Below are 16,008 nucleotides of genomic sequence, written 5' to 3'. Positions count from 1 at the left end.
TGGTCACTGATTAAAAGTGTCCCAGATAATATGAAATATATGGGGAAGAATTGAACTTGAAATACTCCGACAAAAATAAATCAAACGTTTTGACAAATGTTTTGTCCTTTAAAAGACTATTATTGAAGCACCATATATTTGATGTAGGTGTGTTAGGAAGGAGTTCTATATCAACAATTACCGGTGCATGGTCTTAAATTAGTATAGAGCCAATTTCAGCATGTGCTAATGTGGAGATTAGGTGAGGTGTAAGGAATATGTAATTAATTCTAGATTTAGATTGATGTGCAGGGAAGTAAAAAGTATACCCTAAAGTGTCAGGGTTATAAATCCTCCAAGAGTCTATCAGTCCCCTATATTATATAGTATTTTTAAATGTTTTTCCCATTTTGTTGGGGGTATACATAGCAAGAGAATTTCTTTCAATAAAGTAATGTAATGTAATTTGATTACAATTTCCTCCTACAAGAACATTTATATTTGAACACGACTGCAATGCAATGGACATTTGTCTGTCAGAAGATTTAACTGAAGATCTTCAAAAATGTTTCTGCCTTTGGTGGCTAAGGAAATCTACTTGTTATGTACTCTAAAACAGACATAGCTGTATGACAGATAAGAAGGATATCAAAGGTCTACTTGTTATTGATCATCAAGCTAACCAAAAAAACATTGGAAAACTGTCTATGAGACAACATGTAAGAGGAGAGAATGGTGAAGAGCATTTGTTGGTAACAAGCTGCAAGCAGTTGCACCAGCATCAGCAGTCAGGGGGTCTCGCCTGTGGCTAGTGTGGAGGGTACAATCAACTTCTTGGATAAAGACTACTTGGATCTGCGGTGCTTCGGGGACTAAAGTGCAGAAGATGGTGGTTGTTAAGGCGTTATTGTAGTTCATGAGAAACTCTTGGATTGCATATGCTTCACAGTGGATGAGCTGAAGGTAGTGATTCAGGATCTTGTTTCTGAAGGAAGGTAAAGATGAGTTCATATTTTGTAGGGGGGAAAGGGTAATGTTATTTGAGGAGGTGCTTCTTCAGTTCCTTTATGATTTGAAAGAATGACATTACACTTCTGATGCCGTTGGGGATGGTGTATAAAATACTTGATGCATAGATGCCAGCCTCTAGGCCTTTATAGCCTGCATACCTTAGTTACCAGCCTGGCAACCTCTTTTATTGTGGGATGACGCGACATTGGATTTAATTTCTTGGTCAGATATATAGAGGCATAGTTTTTGTGGACCACATAATATGCTTGCTTTCAGCTTTACTTGAACAATTACAAAGAGTAAATCATGAACATAACATATTAAATATAATATTGCAAAAAGTCAGAAGACTACCAATAAAACAGAGTAGAAAGCTATTTACTTTATTACAATTTGGAGGGGAGAAACAAAGGGGATAGAATATAAATCTATAACTGAAGATCAAGTAATATTACACATTAATAGAAAATATAGCAGCAATTAAAAGACCTAAAAACAATTCGGTATTGAAGAAATAATAAAGAGGAATAAGTAGAGAAAGAAACAATTTACGTGAGTTGAAAATTTTTAGAATATTTACATGATACCTGTAATGCTGCAATCTTAGTTAAATAATTAGTTAATGTTAACCAATATAAATCTCTATTTACAAATGGTTTGTAAGAGGAGGCAAAAGCAATGTCCAATCTATGGTAATGACAAACATTATCCCACCAAGATTTAACTGAAAGTTTAGTTGAACATTTCCAATTTAGTATAATGTGCTGAAAGGCTAAAGCCAGCACAGGATCAAATAACCCCTTCTCATGGGGAGATAACACCAATGACTCAGATAAGCATCCTGTAAAGAGAATGGTATTAGATAAAGAAATATGCAAATTAAAAGTAATGGATAGACAAGGCCATATATTTACCCAGAATGAAACTACAATCGGGCAGGAGATCAAGAGATGTTTCAAACCAGCTGACGGGAAATTTGATGACCAGCAAGGCCTACTATTAGTATGGGGGAAATCAGCTATGGACATAGTAGTATAACAATACAATCTGTAATGTAGAGAAAACATAGATTGAGAAGTGGAAGAAGACCTAGAAATGTTGCATCCTAGCTCAGATCTTCTTCCTGAATTTGATACTCCAAACACAACCCAAATCCGCTTCCCAGGACAATCCCAAATTATTTTTAGGACGGTCAGATAATGAGGTGAAAAAAATATTTATACATCAAGGATGCTTTCGGAAGTAAAGTCAGTATTTTAAAAAGTAAGTCTTCTGTGGATGTAAATTCATATGAGAGAAGATAATAAAAAAGTCTAGAATTACCTCCATAAGGATTGAGAAATTGTGCCAGAACGAGCGAGGACACTTAAAGGTAGCATGAAATTGAGGAAAAGAACAAGAAGTCATACCATCAAACATATCTTGGAACCAAACTATTCCCCTAACTTTCCAGGACTTCCAATAAAGAGGTCTATTGTTAATGGTAATAAAACAGTTGTGCCAAAGAGGAGAATGGTGGAAAGAATCCCAGGAGATAATCTTTGACCGACAGTGAGGTTTTAACAGTGAGCATGTATGATTAAATAGTGTAGGAGAAGTGATATTGGGCTTTCCAGTAAAGGCAATAATTTCCTTTAAAGTAAAGGCCGCAAGTAAAGTCCGTTCAATGATAGTTTACAAAGGTGTGAAAGGGGAGAGGCCTGTGAGAAGCCATTTGGATGCTTGTCCAAGAGAGAGGCCTTATGATAAAGACGAAAGTCAGGAAAGTACACTCCTCTTGCCAATTTAGGCTTACTAAGATGTGACAGGGAGATTCTAGCTTTATTATTGTTCCAAAGGAATTTGGAAAGAAGGAAGTCTAATTTCTTTAAGTAAACGGACGGAATATGGACAGGAATCATTGAAAGAATATATAACAGAATAGGTCTAATCATCATTTTAATAGAATCTAAACATCCCCACCATGAGAGAAAAAGAGGATTCCAGGAGGAGAGGAGTTTAGAGATATGATCAAACCCTTCCTTCATATTAATCTTAACCGAATCCGAAATTGAGTTATTAAATCAAATGCCTAAGTATTTCATTTTAGAACTGTTCCATTGGAAGCCAGTCAAATCAAAATGCTGCTTAGGACAAAATGTGGTGATGGGGAGAATTTCTGTCATGTCAGAACTTATTTTGTATCCGGAAACTAAAGAAAAATAAGACATTTCCTGCAATAAAGGGGGAACAGAGGTTTTGGGGCTTGATGTAAAAAGTAAAATATCATCCACATATGCCGATAACTTCAAATGTTGATCGCCGTGAAGAAATCCAGAATTAGAGGAGTTATGGTGGATACGGGACAAAAAAGGTTCAAGAGATAAAATAAATAATAGAGGAAATAAGGGACAACTTTGACGTACACCAAGCCGTAATGGAAAAGAGTGAGAGATAAATCCATTAATTAGAACAGAAGCCCTAGGCGCTGTATAAAGCAAAGAGATGAAGGAAATAAATCTAGGACCAAAACCATGCCAATGAAGAGCTTTAAATAAACAAGACTAGTCTACTCTATCAAATGCCTTAGCTGCATTGATAGAAACTGTAGCCAAAGAATAAGAAATAGTGGAAGCCTTGTTTAAAACATTAAATAGCAGCCAAGAATTATCGGAGGTCAACCTACCCTTAATGAAGTCACATTGCTCTGGAGTGATCAAATTCAGCAAAAGAGGCTCAAGACAGGTTCTTTCCGAGATTTGAAAAAATTAGCCAAAAGTGTACCTACTTAATTTCGTTCACCGTAGTAACAAACACCACTTTGTTGGAGAATAGATGAGGCATTGTCAAAAGTTAATTTGTTAAAATCAAGCTTCACACTGACAAGTTCCTGTAAGGTATGATCAGAAGAGGAGGTATAAAATTGGTGCTCCAGATGTTTAATTTTGGCCAATAGAATTTTATTTTGATTAAGAGACTGTTACTTCTTTTTGGAAACAAAATCTATAATAAAACCATGAGCAGGAGATTTAAACGTGTCCCATATCAACGTCGGAGAATAGATAAGGCATTGTCAGTAGTTAATTTGTTAAAATCAAGCTTCACACAGACAAGCTCCTGTAAGGTCTGATCAAAAGAGGAGGTATAAAATTGGTGCTCCAGATGTTTAATTTTGGCCAATAGAATTTTACGTTGATTAGGAGACTGTTACTTCTTTTTGGAAACAAAATCTATAATAAAACCATGAGCAGGAGATTTAAATGTGTCTCATATCACTGTAGGAGAGGCATTCGGATCTGCATTTAAGGGAACAAATTCCTCAGCAAAGGAAATAAAAGAGGAAGAGAAATATGGATCCTGCAAGAAAGAGTTATTAAACCTCCAACTAGAAGATTTGGGTTGCAGTCGGAGAAAATCAGAATCAGTTACAACCTAGGTATGATTAGAAATCACGATAAATACAGGGAAGAGGAGATAAGGCTTTGAGGCAAAGATTTGGGAAAAGAAATGTAATCCAATTGGGTCAGGGAGCCATGAGGGGGGGAGAAAAAAGAAAATGTTGTGGCATCTGGATTACATAGGCTCCATGCATCTACAAGGTGTGTCTGAGAAATAGTATTGTGGAATTGTTTATGAGCTTTATGAGGGATGAAGCGAACTCGGGATTGACGGTCAACAAATGGATTCACGATCTGGTTGCAATCACCTCCTAGAATACACAATTCATCTTTATATTTGATACATGTTTTCATAAATTAGGCCAGAAGGAATAATCTAATTGAGTTGGACCATAAACATTAAATACAGTCAAAGATATTTTATTAATAAGTAGTTTAACTAATAGCCATCTACCCTCTGAATCCATGTCCGTTTAATTTTGCGAAGTGGCGAAACTCGGCTTTAATATGGCGGAGTTTATTATCGTTTAACTGATGTTTACACCTAACAATATTCTCGATCAATGGTGAGGGAGGAAGGAATTCGTGATCCGTTCAATTCCCTTGTATTAATATCAACTAATCAAAAGTGGAAGGATCACTTGTCCTGCATTGGAGGATCACTTGTCCTGCATAACATTGGGTATGCGGTCTCGGTACTAGTCCCAATAAAAAACCCTCATTAACGAACTGGAGAATTCTGACATCTGCAAACATTAAATGGCCCAAACCCAGGTTCGCAAATAAGAGGACAAAAAACTTAAAAGATATACTAGTACACACTAGGCCCCAACCAAAAAAAACAACAGCAATAATGATGACACCTTGGAATACAAACCCAGTCACTGGCCATTATCCCTGTGGTTCCTGTTCAGTCTGCCACCTAACGAAGGTAACAAAGGAGATTCAACTATTACCAAATTTGAAATGGCAACTACGGAATCATACTAATTGTAACACGAGCCATGTGATCTATATGATCACATGCCCCTGCGAAAAACGTTACATAGGCATGACTTGCAGGAAAGTAAAGCTTCGCCTATGTGAACACAAAAGCAACATCAAGTGTAAAAAAGCAACAACGAAAATGTCAACACACTTCCTGGAGGCAAGACACACAGTAAATGACCTTATCTGGGTCGTCTTGGAAACCCTGTCCCAAAAAGACCATAATGCAGAAAGCATCCTCTTTGAAAAAGAGCAAAGATGGGTGCATAGGTTGGGCACAGATCGCGAAGGACTGAATGATAGCATCCCATGGGGAAGTATCTACAAGTGAATAGAGATACTGTCAACACCAACCTGCTCCAAAAATCAAAGCTTTTTTTAACATCTCTTTAAAATAATTTAAAATAATTGAAAAAAGCGCGACCTATTAATATAAAAGGATTAAAAATAATTCGGAACGAATATCTCATCAAAAAAAGACTCAGCGTAGTCTGTTAACTATGTTTATCCTTCAATATGAACTTAAACACTGAACCCGGAAGTAGAACCAGTTTCCGGGACTGCAGTGGCAGAGTCAGCACAAGACGAGTGACGAGGTGGCCGAAGGTAGCAGAGAGAACGACCGCTACAAAACCGTAATGTATTACCCTGAAAACAAGATACACTGAGTTCTATTTTGTTGTATTAGGCCCCCGCTGACCCACACAGATTCCGATGAGGTCAAAGTAGACCAAAACAAAGGTATTTGCATATTAAGAGCACGCGTCATAGTAGCGCGCAGAATCACGCACTTGAATGTTCTTAAAAATACGCATGCCCTAGGAAATAATAGGAAGCACAAAACGAGCACGACGAAGCTAATAGCATGCTGGAATGACACTCACTGGAAAGGGTGTTGTTGATATTTGAACCATTTCCCAGTATAGATGGTGTATGTATGAAATAAAAAAGAAGGTACATGAAATACGCCTTCGAGCCTGCAAATGAATGAGTGAATGACTGATGAGAACCTATGAATGTTTCTATACAAGACAGATAATGGTCGTTTTTCAACTAAAACCGAGACAGTCAGTATCCATGTAAAATCTTGACTGCTAAAAACATTCAGTTTGCCTAAGTTATCGAGAGAGTTGACCTGACCCACTGTACAGGGGTTGGAGAGCGAGCACAAAATCGATCATACCCTACCACACTGGATAGTGTATATCATTGTAAATAATGTTACAGTTTTCCCATATCCACTCCCTTTGTTTATTTTAGCTATCACATCCTATACATCCTTTTCCCATAGGTACCAGTAAAGGACCTTGTCAGAACACTAATGAATGACGTTCTGAATTGAGATACACCAAGTAATTCTTAGGAGTATCCTTCACCTTTTCACCTCACCCTGGTCCTGAAGAAAGCCCACCCGACCTGTTGGCGAACAAGGGCTGAAACATGTCGACCTTATTCACAATCATTGCGTGATAGAGCCATAACAAGCTCCTCAATCACCTCTAATAGTTTTACTGTCTCAAAAGACCCCGGAACGAGTAAAAAGTTATATCCGGAACCGAGAGACTTTTAAATCCACTTCACCATTTCACGAGCACCATCTCTGGTCACTACTGTTATAGCAAAGGGTATTACCTCCTGGTGGAGGTTGCAAAACCACTAAACCCCATGATTTTGCAAAAACGTGTGTAAGAAGCGGAGAACGAAAATATACCGCTCAGAGACAACCACAAAAACAACACGTTAATGAGGGTTTTTTATTGGGACTAGTACCGAGACCGCATACCCAATGTTATGCAGGACAAGTGATCCTCCAATGCAGGACAAGTGATCCTTCCACTTTTGATTAGTTGATACACCTAACAATAGCCACATTATTTAAACTCTTATCGAACACGAACAGGCGCTCATTAAAGCACATTATGAATATCTCAATGAAAACGCTTTTCGTTGTATTTCCGCATAGTTTGTTGTTGTTCACAACATCAGGTAGTAACAACTCATCTGAATACCATAAACTTAAAACGTTAAAAGCACAGTAGATATTACTATATACATGTTTAGAGCACATGTCACAATTTTTTTTATTGGTACTTAGTATATTTGGGTCATTAGTATATCGTTTGTTTATCATTACATACTGTATTTATCCTTATTATGAATTTTTGCATGTCCTCAGTATCTAAATACATGATTTAATTTTCAGACCTCAGTTATCCCTGATGAAGGCTACCAGTTTAGCCAGAATGCATTGGAATAATGACTGGAAATTATGGTTGGAAAACTGTGATTATCAAAGGAATGATAACAGTGAAACAATGAAATAATGAAGAAATAATAAAGAATGAAATAAAGTACAATTCTGAATAAGATAGTTTTGTTTAAGTTTAACTTTGGAAATCTACAACCCCAGGAGGGAAATCCGCTGTGACCGGAGGACGTTCCCCAATAAGGGGTACGCGTGTGTTAGACGATGAAATTTGCAATTTGATTGAAGAGTTTGGCAATGTCATCGGCCGTGAACAACCAGATTGAGTCATACTGCTAATATTGTGTTGTGAATGAATAGGAGAAGAATCCGACGTAGGACCGTGAGTACTGTATTTCTTATAAGTAAGCAAAAATGTCTTACCTCTGCTCATGTGTCAGAAAGGAAGAAAGTCAACAGGAGCAAGAGGAATCCATCAGCATGCAGACCGAAAGTCCATGAAATCCCCCAACATAGAAGCCATAATCCAATGATAAATATATAATAAACAAAAAATAAGGAGTAGTTCAATAACCACAGCAGAAAGAATTTAGAGGAGAAAACATCAGTACCTCAGAGAAGTTGTTGCATGAAGAATTGCAGCTGAAGAAAATCTGCCTTTTGGCAAAGCAAACTGGTCCACAAAGAAAAGGTAACAAAGAGTACTGGAGAAAACAAGGCTTGCAGGGTCATCACAGCAAGAATCCCTTTATTGCAGAAACTCCTGAGGAGAAATCACCATCATGGAGGAAATTCAAAATGGCAGCTACAAAGGAACCGCAGAGTTATGCTGTGATTTTCTGGCCGGAGAGAGACGCCAGAAAACCCATTAGTAAAGCTCCACTGAGGGGAATCTCCGACACACAAATATCCCTGTTTCAGGATAGAAGCATTGCGGGAACCGCAAACTTTAAGGCAGCATTTCCCAATGAAGTATGGAGCTCTGACATCAGGGGGCCATCTTGAAAGGCGCCGCTCGCGCTCCTCCAATACACTCGCTTTTGAAAATGATGCAGGCATGAAACGGGAGCCAGAGGAGATTCTTAAGGGTTTGGGTAATTTGATTGGATGACAAATGCCTAGTAAAGGATGGCTTTTAGGGGCACATGTGAGGTGGCTTGGAGGCTTTTCATCAGGACCTTCCTTCCAGGTGGAAAAGGGCTAGTGCTTACACTGTTGTTCTGAAGATTACCTCTAGTAAGTAAGGTGTCACTTTCTTTAGGAGAAAGTGCTATTACCATGGTGTCTTCTTTTTGGGGGAGAAGAAATGTTATTTGAAGGGGAGGTCTGGTGTGAGGGTGAAGAGATTTTGTGTTACATGCTAGCAGGGGAAAGAACCCATGTAAATTCATGTGGGAGAGCCAACTATGCAGTCGCAGCTGGTACTGAACAACGGTGGTGGGGCGCCAGTGGGTGGGTTAAGAAATAATCCTCACTTACCTTTAAAGGCCACCGACTGGTTCGGCGCACAGATAGGCAGTGGGAGCCTGTGCATATTCCCCACCAGGCTGTACATTACAGCATGGTGGCGAACATGCAAAGTGTGCACAACTGTTTGGTTGGCCCAATAGGCCCGGCCAAACCGTCACGTGTACTCAAGTGCACATCATTTCTCCTCCCACAGCTGGCTGCAATGACAGCCAAGCCCCACCCCAAAACCTGCTTCAGTGCGGAAAAATAAAAAAGATTACATCATTGTGTTGTTATTTTATTTCTCATTCTTTGCACTTCTAAAAGCACTACAACCATGTGGTTTTTCAGCGCTACTGAGGCAATAACATCTGATTTCAATTGCACCAAACTCAGGATCAGGCTGGCCAGTTCACCTGCTGTGGCTCTGTAAATTCATTACCAAGTGTGGACACATGCATTTCATTGTGGGACTCACTTGTGCACTATGGCGCGACCTCATGAGGCTCACAGATCCCACTGTTATTACTTCCGTCTGGGTGTATTCACTCCCAGCTAGTGTTGCTCTATCCAGACACTGGATCAGGGACACACATTTACTACCACTTAAGCATGGAAATGCCTCGTAGCTTAGATACGGATTCCTTAAATTATGAAATGGATTATACCCCTCTATTTAGCCTTCAGTAACTGATGAAAACATTAGAGTCCAGTGTGAAATTGTAAGACCAGGTTGGTGGACTCTCCTATTCCCAGGAGCCCCCAGGTTAAGCTGTGGCTGCTATGATTACCCAGCCTGTGATATACACAGCCGTTCTGTGTGAACTGAAAAGATTTGATTTATTAGGCGTAACATATTCCCATGTGCAGAGCTAATTGGCTGATTACGAGATCTGGCTGCAGATTGCCTGCACACAGGGACTGGAAGGCGATGAGGGCAGATGTGTTACTGTCTGGACAAGCTGTGGTGCTGACAGCTGGCTGACCCAGGCGGGATCAGAAGAGGAATGTGGGACGTTGTCTGGTGCTGCCAGGGGGGGTGCCACTGACAGGTGCCCTTCTAGAGCAGGCCTAGGGAGAAAGAGTCAGGAGGCAGTGCAAAGGGTTGTGAGCCAAGAGTCCATCTGGCTAAGAAGGTCTGATAGAACAGCCCTCAGGCAATATAATGCAATGTTTACAAACGTTAACTTAGTTCATAGTTAAAGAGCCTATTTGTGTGAGATGTTACTGAATGTTGCAAAGTAAAATGCAAGGAGTTAACAAAGTCTCTGGGCTGCAAAACAAATGTCATGCATTAAGAGGAAAGTACACATCGAATACTTACAATTGTGTAGTGGGAGGCTTTTTTAAGCCTGATGCTGCCAAGAGTGTTGTCATGAACAATTCCCAGAGAGTGGGATTTGGGTGAGTTCACTACACCCATTTGCTTGTTTAGTTCAGTTCCCTCACCACTTGCTCGTTTTTGTTGCATGTCCCATCTAGGAACATCTCTGGTGTTTTAAATAAATTCCCCTTTTACGGTGATAAGGTTTAGTGCAAATCTTGGTATGTATTGTGGCTTATTGAGTAATGGTGCAAATCTGTCAGGATTCTCTACATCAGACGTAAATATACAGACCTGTGCTCCAACCCAGAATGCATAGTTCTTAGGCTAGCCCATCAAACACACTGGGCCTGGACCACAAACGTAACTTACATTTGTAAATAAGTTTAAACTTTTGAGAAAGTTTACACTTTTGAGTACGTTTACTACTTTTCGGTATTCACAAACTGCCCTTTTATAGTAACTTACATATTTGTTATAACTTACACTTTTATAATGATTACAACACTACACATGGAGAACCCTTGTTATTGGGACACCTTTGTATAAAAAATAATGGAGGTAGGGACTTACAACAAAAGTGTAAGTTACTACAAAATTATAATTAGTAATAACACATTTTTTGGACTTTTCCCTTTCTGCAGGGTCATCCCCAGACTTTTTTTTTCTTCACCCTCCTGTTTTATGAACCTGGTTTTGTTGGCTTTTAGGCCTCTGTGCACTTTATCACTTCTAAACAGTGCTACAGTGCTTGTGCTCTCTTCTTTCAAACATGGTAGAATTAGCTCATACACAAATGGCACATTTAAATTACTTGTAAGTCCCAAGTAAAGTGGTACTGTCTGTACCCAGGGCCTGCACCTCTGATTGTGCCACACACTTAAGTAGCCCTTAAAACATGCTCAGGCCTGCCATTGCAGCCTGTGTGTACATTTTTAAACTGCTATTTCAACCTGGCAAAACAAACCTCTTTGCCAGGCCTAAACCTTCCTTTTAATACATATAAGTCACCACTAGTGTAGACTCTGACCATCCCAGAGGACATACTGCAGTGTATTTAAAAAGCACTTTTACATTTTACATGTCCTGGTAGTGAAAAACTCCTAAAGTAATTTTTCACTGTTTCAAGGCATAGCTCTCTCATAGGATAACATTGGAGTTGCCTTATTGCATTTAATAAACTGTAACTTTTAATTGGGAGTAGTTATATGTATCAAGTTTGCTCTCTAAAGAATTGTAATTAAAAGCCCTCCTTAATGGTAAAGTCGGATTTTAATCACAATTCTGAGAATGTCCCTTTTAGAAAGTTTGCATTTAATTTGGTGCTTGGAGCCTTATCTTGGATCACATGAATAGGTGTAACTGGTGGTTGATCCTTGTGTGTTGCTCTCAGACAAAGAGGCCAAGAGAAGATGGGTGTTGGCAGGAAGAGCCACGCTGTGTCAACAAGGGGGAGGAGCTATCATCTACCACACTTGCACATCACAAAGGCTCTGCGGTCAACACTCTCACAAACGACTTAGGGCCAGGACAAGGAGGAAAGGGGTGCTTGACATCTCTGGAAGGAGGAAACCTCTAGAAGCTTCCTCCACTTCAAAGTGGGCACCAGGTATAAATGTTGATCCTCAGGCCCCAACGCTTCAGTCCACTTCTGGACCTATGTACTCTGTCAGGAAGTTGGACTGCTGTGTTACTGAAAGGATTGCCACTCTACTGGACTGCCACTTTGAAAGACTGCTGCCCTACTGTGTTGACCTGCTACATGCAGCACTCTTGCTTGGGTGAGAAGTACTGGACCTGCATCTGTTGAACCCAGGACCACCAGAGTCATTCCAAGGGCTAGGTAGCTGGCCTGATAACCAAAGCCTCAGGGACCGAAGGCTTCAACAACCTTGAACCCAAAACCAGGACTCTGCCAAGTGGTGCCAGCCCAGTCCTGGACCCTTAGAAATACGCCTGAAGGTGCCCTGCCAGCCCATTTGTGGATCTAGCAGAAGCAGCGCATCTCCTTTGCTAGCAACGGTGCAACCTAGAGCAGAACTGATGTGTCAGCTCTGCTGCATTGGCTTTCAAGACACAAGGACTTTGCATCGACTTGGAGCCCGCAGCCTCACTGGTACCAATGCTGCATGACGCATCTTCGGCGCAGGCCTTTGCATTCTAAGCCTTTCATTGATGTTGATGGCAGCCTCGACGATGGCACAGGACTTAGCATTGCAAATCCACTCATCGATGGCACCCTCGACGATGACGAAGGACCTTGTATAACATCCTCACAGTCCCTCCAAACCGCGGCCGTGAGATGCATCTCTGACCCAGACCTTGTATCGCCTTGGCTGAGCAAAACATATTCGATGCAGGACTCTTGGCAACCAGGATGTATGGTACTCTTGTTTCTGCTGGCCTGACTAGGTCCCTATAGCCGACCCGTGCTCCATCGTGGTGGATCTGAACCTGTGACTTTGTCCCAGTCAAGCGCAAGATAACCACAGTTGCTTAGTGGTTTTTGGTGCTATCTTCACTTAAATCTTTAGAATTGCATATATTCAGGTCCACTGATTGGAAATTTGAGGTTTAGGTCTTGATAGATTTATTAAAATGTACTCTATTTTTCTAAATTGGTGTGGGATTTTTCTTGTGCTGTTTTCATTTTATTACTGCTTTACGTGCTGCATACATTTTTTACACATTCCCTCTAAGTGAAGCCTGACTGTTTTGTGCCAAGCTACTAAAGGCTTGTGCACATGGTTATTTAGGGTTTGCTTGTGACTTCACCCTGATAAGGATTGTGGTTACTGCTTGAGTAGGGTTTCACTTCCCACAACCAGTAACCCAAATTCTTACAAATTTGTGTAATGCATTTTGTAAGGACTACAAAACTTTCTACAAAGTGCAGTTTGTGAATTCGGCCCTCTGGCTCCAACACCGAGTTAGATGGCAGTTATGGAGAACTGGTCAATGGAAGCTGAAGGGTAGAAAGATTGGAGTGGCTAAGGGCGATGTAGTAGGGGGGTCTTGAAAAGCTACTTAGTTGAGAGTATGCCTGTTGGGTGTCCAGGTGCATGGTTTCCTGTAGCCATATGCTAGTAATCCAGTTGAGGATGTTCCAGGGGCCAACTGTGTCACCAGTGGTGTTTCACCTCTGGTGTCCCGGGGTCTTTACATTGTGGACGCTCAAACCGGGGGTTCAGGTTCCCATTTTGGCACTTATCTCTCAGGGTGGAAAGACAGAACAGTCAAAGCCTGTCTCAGGAATGTACTGTGAGCTGGAAACCAGGACTCACAAAATCAAATGTAATAAGCCATAGTCCAGTCACGGTTTTTTCTTTAAAAATGAAGCATACTTTGATACATTCAGAACTGTATGCTACAGACAAAAAAATATATATTTACTAGATTGCGGGTGAAACGTGAAATTACAAGTTAAACCCCCTTTTGGAAGGGACTTCACAAAATTACTATATTTTTAATCACAAGCCTTAATCAGTAATGTCATTAATTATGTAATTTAAAATGTCATCAGGGATATCATAAACTATGTCATAGACCTTTTCATGAGTTATGCCATATGTGAGGTTATAAGCAGTGCATGTCAGTGGTACAAATTATATTTAGCACTGCTAACTATAACTGGCGAATGTCAGTGTTTTTTGTAGTTCAAAATTTTAATATTGACACTGACAAATTTACCTAACTATAACACTACTTTAACCTTTGTTTTTTTCAGCAAATGTATACTTCTTAAAAATCAAACACAGATATTTTTTAATCATACCTGACTATAACGTTACTTTAACCTTTGTTTTTTTCATTGAATTTCTAGGGTTTTTAAAAAAATGTAAATTAATACTTAATTACCATATGTAAATGCACCCCTGGCCCACACTGGCATGGGCTGGCCGCTCCTTACAGACCTCTCTCTCAGATGACGGGTGTGTGTTGTAGAGTATGGGCAGGGACTGGCCTCTCCTTTCATATCCCTCCCTCAGATGAGGGTTGTGTGTAGTAGGGTGTGGGGGGAGACTTGCCTCTCCTTTCAGACACTTCCCTTATATGACAGATGTGCATAGTAGGATAGTATGGTGCGTGGAGGGACCGGCCTCTCTATTGAGACCTCTCTCTGTATGATATGTCTGCATAGTAGGGTTGGATTGTCTCTCTCAGATAACAGATGTGCGTAGGAGAGTGTAACGAGGGGTTGGCCTCTTTGCTGAGACCTCTCTCTGTAATGATGGATGTTTGTAATAGGCTATGGCGAGGGGCTGGTCTCTACCTTCAGACCTCGCTCTCAGATGATGAATGTGTGTAGTAGAGTATGGGGAGTTGCTTCTCTGCTAAGACCTCTCTCTTGGATGATAGGTATAAATACATTTGTAGATTTATGTAGCGCAGCTTATCCACAATGAATGTATCCAGGCGCTGTCCATGGGCACAGGGAGATTAAGGGATTCCCCCAGAATCACAGGATGCTGAGCCGGCGCTGAGACTCAAACCAGTAACCGCAGCACCCGAGTAAGCAGTTCTGTCCACTGCACCACATCCTCTCCCTAGTGTGCATAGTATGCTCTGTCCAGGGACTGTCCTCCCTGGTAACACTTCTCTCGCTTTGATAACGGGTGTGCAGAGTAGGGTGAGGGAAGGGACTATAATCTACTCAGATATCTTACAGGGGTGACAGGTGTAAATAGCAGACTCCTATAATCACCATCTCCAGAAAGACCCCTTTCAACAGAAACAAGTGTGCATATAAAAGTGTATTCAAAGATCATCTACTCTTTCCTACTTTTCATGATCCTGCAAGAGACTCACAAAATTGTAACATTTAAAAAGAAAAAAAAGATTAACCTTCTAATCATCACAGTACTTGTTTATTAGACACTTCCTCTCAAAAACAAGGACCACAAGATGCATACCTACTAATGGAGTGTATTGAGACCTCATCTACTCCTTTTTACTATTCACAATCCCGCAAGAATCTCATGAGATCTTAAAAACTATTTTAAAAACAATTTACATTTATTTTCCTCACAGTAGTTATCCCAAAGACACCTCCTCTCTAAATCTAGGGGGACCGCATGCCTTTCTGCTGCCCCCTTATATAGCTTTTTTATTTCATTCCACACCTCCAATTTGTCGCAGTAAACAGTAATGGTGGACATTTCATTTCTAACGTTCCAACAGCCAGCCAATCAGAGCGCTTTCTCTTGCAAGACTCATGGGAGCCTCTTGCTCCTGTAAGAGCATGAAGGGTCATGGGAAAAACTGGCTGCTCGACTATTCACAGAGCTCCATTTTTAATTTTACGCTACCCTGGGCTCAACTGCCAAAATATACAATTATTTTTGATCTAAAAAACTAATTAAATGGATTTACACCAAATCAAAAAAAGCACAATCTGCAAACCAAGGTCTAGCTTCCTGGTATAATTAGTTCAGCAGTTTTGTATGAAACCTGCCTTAAAGAAATCTGGGGAAAATGCATGGAGATTTTACATTTTGGGATTCCCCTTTGTTCTCGGCCCCCGCTGGACAGATCACCCAAAACGTTTACAGAAAGTAGAGGAGAAGGAAGAATTATTTTTTTCTGAAAATTTGTGAAGATTAATGAAAGGGATCAAAGTTCAAGTCTACCACTGGTCAGGCTTCTAGGGCAGGTAAAGGATGGTAGTACTCTCC

Source organism: Lissotriton vulgaris, chromosome 2_1 (genome assembly GCF_964263255.1).
Source record: "Lissotriton vulgaris chromosome 2_1, aLisVul1.2, whole genome shotgun sequence".
NCBI classification, from domain to species: domain Eukaryota; kingdom Metazoa; phylum Chordata; class Amphibia; order Caudata; family Salamandridae; genus Lissotriton; species Lissotriton vulgaris.
Note: the sequence above shows the minus strand (reverse complement) of the source record.